Consider the following 9,051-nt stretch of genomic DNA (forward strand, 5'->3'; position numbering starts at 1 on the left):
AAAGCTGCAAAAGAAAGAGTGTTTTCCTCTTGAAATATTTTTTTTTTTTTTTAATGTGAAATGACGTTTGCTGTGTTTGTGGAAAAGGTAAAAGGTTGGAGATGTGGTTTCCTCCTGCCATTTCAGACACTCTCCTTGCAGGTGCTTCCATATTTATCTTTGGTCTTTCACTTTCCTCTTACAAGCCAAGAGGGAAAACAAGCCAATGAATGGTTGCCCAGATCTTGTTGTAGTTAGGTCTAACCCTGCATAGGATGACACCTGGGGAAAGCATCAGTGTTGGAGCTAGCAATGAGAGAGAGAAGGGAGTGAGTCTGCACGATGAGTTAGAGATGACTGCAGGTGCTGGGATGGGGCTATGCTTCATATTCCTCCTTCAGAGGGGATGTCTGCTGCTCTGCAAGTCCTTCGTCCTGTCTGTGTGGGAGCCTCATCTTCACCGTGGCAGCTCCCACAGAACACAAAGATGCTCCTTCCCTGTGTTAGAACAGTCCAGTCTAAAGATCAGGATGTTTCCTCCTATTTTAAGTCACTGTGCCCTCTGGCATGGATATGCAACCTTACCATGGTAATAACTAGCCACTGATTTCCTTTCCTCGTGCTTTAATGGCTTCTTTTCTTGCCTCCACATCACTCATAATCCTTCTCTGTACTTTCTTTTTTTATAAGCTGGCTGCTGGGGCTGAAAATAAATGTATAAAATTAAATGGAAAACACCACAAAACCAAAGCTTCCAATCCTTAACGCTTTCATGAGCTCAGTCTCACTTTCCATATCTTTTTGCCAGAGGATATGGGGAGAGTTTTCCACTGACAACCCACCTTGCAGAAAAGATGGAGGATGCTATAACAAAGTTCCAGGCCTTGTGGTAATGACCCTTCTGGAGAGAGGGAACTGAGGAGCCCGTCTGAGTATCTCTGATGGGCACACATGAAGGGACACCCTGTTACTGGTATCTCTGTTTTCCATTGCACTTTCTTTTTTGAGGCAACTCCATATTTGCTTGACCCTTCCTCATCTCTGCGGTCAGAGCACAGTGAAGTCATCTCAGTGTCTCTTGCTTATATCCTACCCTCTTTCTGACTGAGACACCTCTGTGCTTGGCTGGTCCGGGTCAGGATGTGGCTCACAGAGCCTAAGGCCACCCTGTGCTACCTCCAAACACTTCTCTAGTGAAGAAAAAAAAAATCCCATGATATTTTCTCTGCTGTTTCACACAGTCTTCTTGCCTCTTTGTGCCTTCTGTGATTACAGGCCTGTGCCCCTGTCCCAACCCTTACTCTTCACTGCTCTGACTCCTCTCATCACACCATGCAGTGCCCCAGGATCCGCTCTTACCTCCAGCTGCTCAGGCACTTAGTGTCTGGCCAAAGTCTTCCCCTAATTCTCTCAGGATCAGGGGGTTTCATAGCAGGTTGTGCTGTCTTTGTGAGTGTGGTTCTCCCTCCTGTTGCTGGAATAAGGTGAGGGCCCCCGTAGAAGCTCATTTTATGTGAAAACCTCAACTTCTGCAGCTCTGCTGCACAAAGGGCTGCACAAAGCCCTTCCTGACCCCCCGTAAGTCCTCAGCCAGTTTCTGTCCCACCACACTGTCTATCCCACACAGTAAACTGCTCCTCAATGAACATTGAACTGCTTTTACTGGGAACAAATGTCTTCTCAGATGTAGCTTGTTATTGCGGCAGTGATCACGTCATATGTCTGTCACAGAGGGTCAGAAGTTGCACGGGCCAGATGCAGCGTGTTTGATAGAAGTTGTTCCCTCTGATTGTCTGTTGTGGTTTAACCCCAGCCCGCAACGAAGCACCACGCAGCTGCTCGCTCATTCCCGCCCCAGCAGGATGGGGGGGAAGAGAATTGGAAGGGTAAAAATGAGAAAACTCGTGGGTTGAGATAAGAAGAGTTTAATAATTGAAATAAAATAATAATAATAATAATAATATTGTAATGAAAATAACAAAGAGAGAGAAATAAAACCCAAGAAAGACAAGTGATGCAAATGAAAACAATTGCTCACTGCCAACCGACCGATGCCCAGCCAGTCCCTGAGCAGCAGCCCCCCAGCCAACCTTCCCCCTAGTTTTATTGCTGAGCATGACGTCATATGGTATGGAATACCCTTTGGGCAGTTGGGGTCAGCTGTCCCAGCTGTGTCCCCTCCCAGCTTCTTGTGCACCCCCAGCCTCCTCGCTGGTGGGGTGGGGTGAGGAGCAGAAAAGGCCTTGACCCTGTGTAAGCACTGCTCAGCAATAACGAAAACATCCCTAAATTATCAACACTGTTTCCAGCACAAATCCAAACCATAGCCTGATACCAGCTACAGTGAAGAACATTAACTCTATCCCAGCCAAAACCAGCACATTCTCCAATATTTTTCAGGATGTAGGCACTGATGTGCCTTCTCAAGAGGGGACACTGCTGGAGAGACATGCATGATCTCGGGGAGAAAGTCCTGTCATCTTTTTGAAGTATCAGCAAGGAGCCTCTCACAAAAAAAACATAATAGGCTTTTGTTCTGCCTTATATCCAGCTTGCCACTAGCTCTGGTTACCAGCTTGATAGTAGAAAGCTTTTTCATTTATTTGAGAAACTCTGGTTTTTTTTTCCTTTTTCCTGCCGAGACCAGTTTCATTATCAGCCCAAAGGTACTTCAAAGGCAGAAATGCAGCCCTAGGAGTCAAAGCTGTCTCTGAACGTGCACTTTCCATTTGACATTAACATTTTTGGGTTCCAGAGTGACTAGATTTGATTTAATATTTTATTTTATTTTATTTTATTTTACCTTATTTATTTTTTGTCTTTCAGAAATCAGCTTTTACAAATAATTTTTTTCTTCTTCCCTTTTCTTCCTTTGGCTCATTAAACCAGTGGATCAATGTTATAGCCGGTACATTATAAATGCCATTCTTCCAGGTCAGCTTTAGTGGAGTGTAGATTATTCCTGTGGCAACAGTGACTGGGTGTTTGGGCAAGCCTGTAGACACGTGGGATACAGCATGAGAGAAAGAATGAGGCAGAACGGGGGGGTGAGAGCAAGGTGGGCAGTAATGCTAATTCTAACTTTGACAATGGCCATTTCTGTGCCCCAATGAATTCAGAAACACAAGAAACAAAGTCTCTTCCCTTGTCTCTAAAGTGAGGACAGAAGAGAAAGTTTCATCTCACAAACCTCCTCTTGAGCTGGCAGGCTCAGCCACCAAATAGCAGCATATGCAGAGGAAAATCTGGCGGCAGTGTCTGCAACACTTGCTCTTTTCAGAGGTTTATATCTAGCAAGAATCATCTCAGATGTTTGTTATTGATCAGTCTCTACAAAGTTCAAACTCTATTCCCATGCAGTTGTCAGTGTAAGAGTTCATGTTTTTTTGGCCAGGGTCTAAATGAGCCTCTTTGCAATGTTTATTCCACTTCTCCTCCTCTCTACAACTCAGTTTAAATCTTTCCCATTTTCTTTTCATTCGACCTCATGGTCATTTTTCACTGTTCTCATCATGGACTACTCTTGTTCAGCTCGTGTTTGATTGTCATTCAGCTTCTCCTCTTCCTCACCAGTATATTTTTCTTCCAAACTGACAGTCTCTAACTTTCTCTGTTACAGGAGGACGACAGAGCCTGTGCTAAGCTTAACCAGTGAGCTTTTTGCTTTGTCAATATGCAATGACAAGGTTAACTTTTTCCCAAAGGCAATTCAGTTTCTCAGAACACCAGTGGGCTGTTGAATCGATAAATGCAGTTAGACATTTTCGGTTTTAAAGTGTGGCTCCCAACAGAGTTGTGCTAACAGGGTCAGTAAACTTCAAGTTCCTTGAATTCACAGGGGGAAGGAAGGGTGCACAGTCTGAAAACTGAGCATGGAGTAAAAACATGCTGCTTTTACTATTTTTTTTTGTGAGACTTTATACTACTGCCTAGGATTATTATTAATTAGTAATATAAATAAGCTATTGGATATGACAGGGAGAACAAGTAGAATTTTAAAAGTGCTGCGAGTTGTTATTATTGGATTCAGTGTGTTGTACAACTGGATTGAACAGTGAACCGTGAAAGCCATTACAGCATGTTGGAAGTTTAAAATGGAGCTGATGAAAAATAAAAGTACTGGAAGAAAATCTGCAGTGTAATTTTACAGGAGATGACTTCTGGCTGTCTGCAAGGTTGTCCTCAAGGCTTTCTAACAAGTTAAGAAGAGGATTCCATGAAGGAGACAAGCCTTTTATAGATCTGCAACCATGTCTAAACAGTGCCTGGTGACCAGAGAACATGAAATGCAAGTTCATGGGAGAATCATCCTCCTGCTGTGAAGAACCTAGTCTCTTTGGTTCACTGTCCCCTATGTATAAATGTATGTATTTATGTATATATAGTACCTTGGAAAAAAATAAATTTTTCTTTTGCTGGTTACTTTGCTAGGAAGAATAGATCCAGGCAGGTGTAGTAATGCTGGGACCTGCTCTATTACCATGTGGAAGCTGATATTCCTTACCCACAGAGATGTGAACTCCCACGGTTGAAGGTGGTGGACCAGTATACAAACCAAACTACTTGCCTAGCAAAGCTGAGAGAAGAACAGCAGCTTATAACTTGGTTTCAATACCTCCTGAGGGATGTGAAGAGTTGGACCCATCATTCTCATAAGTGGCCTCTGAAACAATAATTTTACTGAGAGTCCAGAGAAACCACTACTTCATTCACGGAGGTGAACAGGTTGCACTTATAACTGCATAACTTGTAACTGAATTGTGCACTTATCCGTATATTCCAGCTCTGGAAAAGGCTTACAGGAGAGAATCAAAGTGTACCTTGGAGGACAAAGTTGTTGAACGAGAGAGAGAATTGGGGAGATAAATTTTGTACTGGTATTTACTGCCTTTTTGCAGGACCCATGATATATCCACATTGGTATGGATAGATAAAGCCTTTGGTAGTAGGAATTTGGTGACCATGTGCTGGGGGAAAGAGAGTGTATTATCCCACTATTTGAAGACGATCTTTCAGAAACTACCTGTGGGAGATCATTGATAGAGAAAATTACTTTGAAAGAGTGTTATTGCTTTCAGCTTGTACTTTCTTGTGCTGAATGAGGATAAGATCAAGCATCCTGTATCCACAAGTTGTGTGAAGGGTCTAAGTACCATGGGAGAACTCCTAGGTAGGGATGCATATGAGGAAATGAGACATGTAATATCTTGCTTACTCTTCATACAAAAAGGAGGCAACTTGCTAGATTAACATGGTTATCCAAAGGGCTTGTGCACAAGGACAACTGCTGGAAGAACAATGGCATATGCAGTAAGCAAAGAAATCAAACTACAGCAGGAATCAGCAAGATGGTATGTGTCCAGAGTGGCCTTTCTTCTTATAGTTCTTATTTGCCAAGAACTGAATATAGTTCAAACTGAAGTAGTTTGTTACAAAAATGTTTGTCTAATCTGTTCATTTCCCTTCAAGACAGTGGAGATGCCCTTGTTCTGCTGACTCTTGGTTCCATAAAGAGTAGACCTGATGTACATTCAAGTTTCAATACATGAACCACTCCTCAAAAACCCTAAGATTAAATCATTAGCCAAATTCTGAGGCAGAGATTCAAAGGTTGCTCTTGGTATTCAACGTTTTTAAGGCCTGAGCGGGGCGATTAACAGCTTCTGGTCTGTCCCCTTGTATAAAGTGGGTCACATCATTTTACCCAGTGCTAGGAATTTTTGTAGGGCTTTGAAAAATGAAACTCATATTTCAAAATTACAAGGAAAAAATGCTTGTAAAAGCATCTATGATATTTCTGCCTATTACTTTAAGGAAATGAAAGTCTGCAAATGGACCGAATATAGCAGAGAGATTCTTGAGGATGAGGGAACTGGCAGGTTTGGAAATGGAGCCTTTAGCTTTGAAAGACAAGAGAGTGGACTTGGGGGGAATTTGTTGTGTCGCAGACTCCTGGTCTAATGACAGACCAGCCAGTCACAGAGGTAGGTGGAATGTACTTTTGCAAAGGGCACTGCTGTTATGGTATGTATCATACTTCCCTATCTTTTTTCTTCTTTCCTTCTCGGTAATGCACAGGAAATGGATGAAGTAAGAGGAGCATTTTACATAAAATAACCTAGAATAGTTGGTGTCATTAGCTGAGAGGATCTGGATTCTCCTCTTGAAATGCACGCGTTGGTGTGATGTGCAGGCAGGGATGGCAGGTTCACCACAAAAGTGACCAACAAATGGGAATGTTCTGTTAACCTTTGGTTGAGTCAAGGTGAAAAGGTCAAAAGGAGGGAAGAGGAGGGAGGAAGAAAAAAAGTATGTATTGCTGGTGACAGTATAGTTCAGTGGTGTGTTTACGGTCTGGGCACAAGCACACGGTTTCTGTAGGTAAAGGAGAAGGTGACAGTGAGTTCACTTGGTAAAGCATCTGATTCCTGAACTGGTGGCACCTGTCATTGCACCCAGCTGCAGGAAGATGCAGGGCTGGGCTAGCTGAGGAGGAGCACTATGGAAATTGGTTTTGCCTAAGGTACAAGCTGTGCTGTGCTTGTCAAGCTGTGCTTGTCAAGAAAAGGCAAGATTCATAGACACTCTGTGCTGTGCTTAGCAGTGAAGTTGTCACAGAGTAATTCCCACTGCATGCTGACCTCCCCTTCTCCCTCACCCCTTCCAGCCTTGTTTTTCCATAAAGCACAAAAAAAGAAGATCACATAGGAAACATTAGATCTTGCATTATTACAGAAGCATGACTGTTAGGCAGATTCAAATATGAAATAAACCCCATTTTATAAGCAATAGAAATAAAATTGCCTGAATGGCATTTAGGAGAGGCTGGGCACAGAGAGCTGGTATTGAGCCTGACCTAGAAATAGAGCCAGCGATATTTTTCAGTGGCTTAGTGTGACCTGTGCACTTGCCCGAATCCCCTGTAGGTGGTAGGAGCTAGCCTGAATGTCACATAATATCAAGCTTTTAAACTCATTCTATGCAAGCTTGTAGCTCTTTCTTAATTTATCTATTCTCTCTCTCTTTTCGTCCCTCTTTACACTGCTTGTCACATCTTCACATCCCCAGTGCCTTCAGTTCTGCAATGATAGCATCTCAGTGGTTTGTTCATGTTATGGTTGAATTCATATTCTGTAGAGCATTTTCCCCACGTTCAGCTGGATCCTGCTGTGATCCACAGGCTGGCTCCCCATTCTTTGAAAAGTCAGAGTTTGTAAAAGGCACATAGGTATTTTTCTGCAGTAGGACAAAATTGGATGATATGGAAGCTGGACATTCAAGTATTACCAGTACAATCTACAGAGCAGCACAGTGAAAGGTTGATATGTTTTTTTCTGTTGTAAGTTAGAGGTGTTGAAGATGGGATGATAGGAATTGTGGAATCCCTGATTGAAAAATAAATGCCTTTGAAAGAAATAAATTAAATAATCCTGTACTCACTGAACAGTGATGCTGTGTTTGGTCTCCTAGTTTTGATGATCCTGTGTTTGTGAAACATTAAGTGAATGTTTAGAATTCTTTTGTCACATTTATATGCAGATTCACCTCTCTGGGTTGCTGAACTTTCAGATCATTAACGCAGACTCTCCAGCTTAGCAGAAATTTATCATGGTGCATTCAGGTGGACCAGTAGGATGAAATGCAATCTTCTTCCAGTTTTTGCAATGGTCTTTGTACCATGCAAGTCAGAGCTGATGTGCCAAAACAACATTACTGAAGAGATGATTCCCAGGGGAACATAATCTACCAAAAAACTGCAATCCTGAGAGTTTGCCTTGCCTACCATGTTACATGGGGATGGATTGCCTTGTGATAAGAAGTATCAGATCAGGCCACAGCTTCATATGTATATGACTAAATTGCTGTACAATATATAGGTAAAATGCTATTAGAAAGAGTGGGAAAATGACTTTTCTAAACAAAGAGGTGCTTTCTTCCATCTGTCCTGCAGGACTTGGTGAGGTGGGTGAGGATACATGTTCAGAGCATTAAGCCCTGGAGATGTGCAAGCTGAATAGAAAGTATTTGGTCTGGTAATACAAGCATACTGAGCCTTGTGGAAAAATCTGACTAGAATGAGGCAGTGGTATTTATTAGGGTTACAAGGTAAAGAAAGCTACGAAGTGGAATGGGTCATACAGACTGATAGAGCCACTCCTTTGACATGACTCACCTTCCCAAGAGCTCCTTGCATTGTTAGTGCTGTGACCATGGACTCTGCTGAGAGGAGGAACATCAGCCCTTGCTGATGGGCCAGTCTATGGCAGTAGGGAAGAGATGGGAGGAACCTACAGGGAACATGCAAATCCCAGGGGATATTTGGGAAGTAACCCTTCTGGTACAAACTCTCACTGCAAATATAGCAAATAGAATGGAATATAGCAAAAAAATGGGATTAGATGGTAAACTATCCAATTCCTTCCCCCTTTTCTGCTTAAGTTATCGGTGCCTGGACAGAGTGAGAGAAGCTTGTGGTGATCCTCAAATGGATCATAACCCTACAAGTCAAGTTCTTCCAGCTTTCACTCTATTCTGCAGGACTTGGCTACATGGGCTACATGTGCATTTGCCCATGGTTTTGGATGCTACCCTCGGTATAAACTGCTACCTGCACACGTTTTGCAAATGGCTGAAGCTACTGGAATAGGGTCTCTGTTTTTGCTACAGTGTTATTAAAATTGAGTCATTTGACAACACAGTATCATGGTCAGTAATAAGCTGTGCATCCTCTAGTGTGCAGAGCTCAATTACTGGCAGAATTAATGGACTGGCAATTCTCTCACCTCTGATTTGATAATGGCTTTACTACTCTGTAGTTGAATATTCTGCCGTCGACAAAATGATACTGCACATGAGGTCCTCGATTGTTTTCTCTTTGTGATCCAAAAAGCATTGGTTTGTTTAAGTTTTTAGGCAGGAGCCTTGCAAAGACACAGCCTTACTTGGTACTGGTTTTGGCAGCTAAAGGAGCTTATGTTCCATCTTGTTCCAAGACTCTTGCTCTTCCGTGATAATTAACTGAGTGAATGGCAGTTCCCAGATTGCCTGGACAGCCATATATGTGCAGGAGAT

Source organism: Gymnogyps californianus, chromosome 2, assembly GCF_018139145.2.
Source record: "Gymnogyps californianus isolate 813 chromosome 2, ASM1813914v2, whole genome shotgun sequence".
Lineage (NCBI taxonomy): Eukaryota > Metazoa > Chordata > Aves > Accipitriformes > Cathartidae > Gymnogyps > Gymnogyps californianus.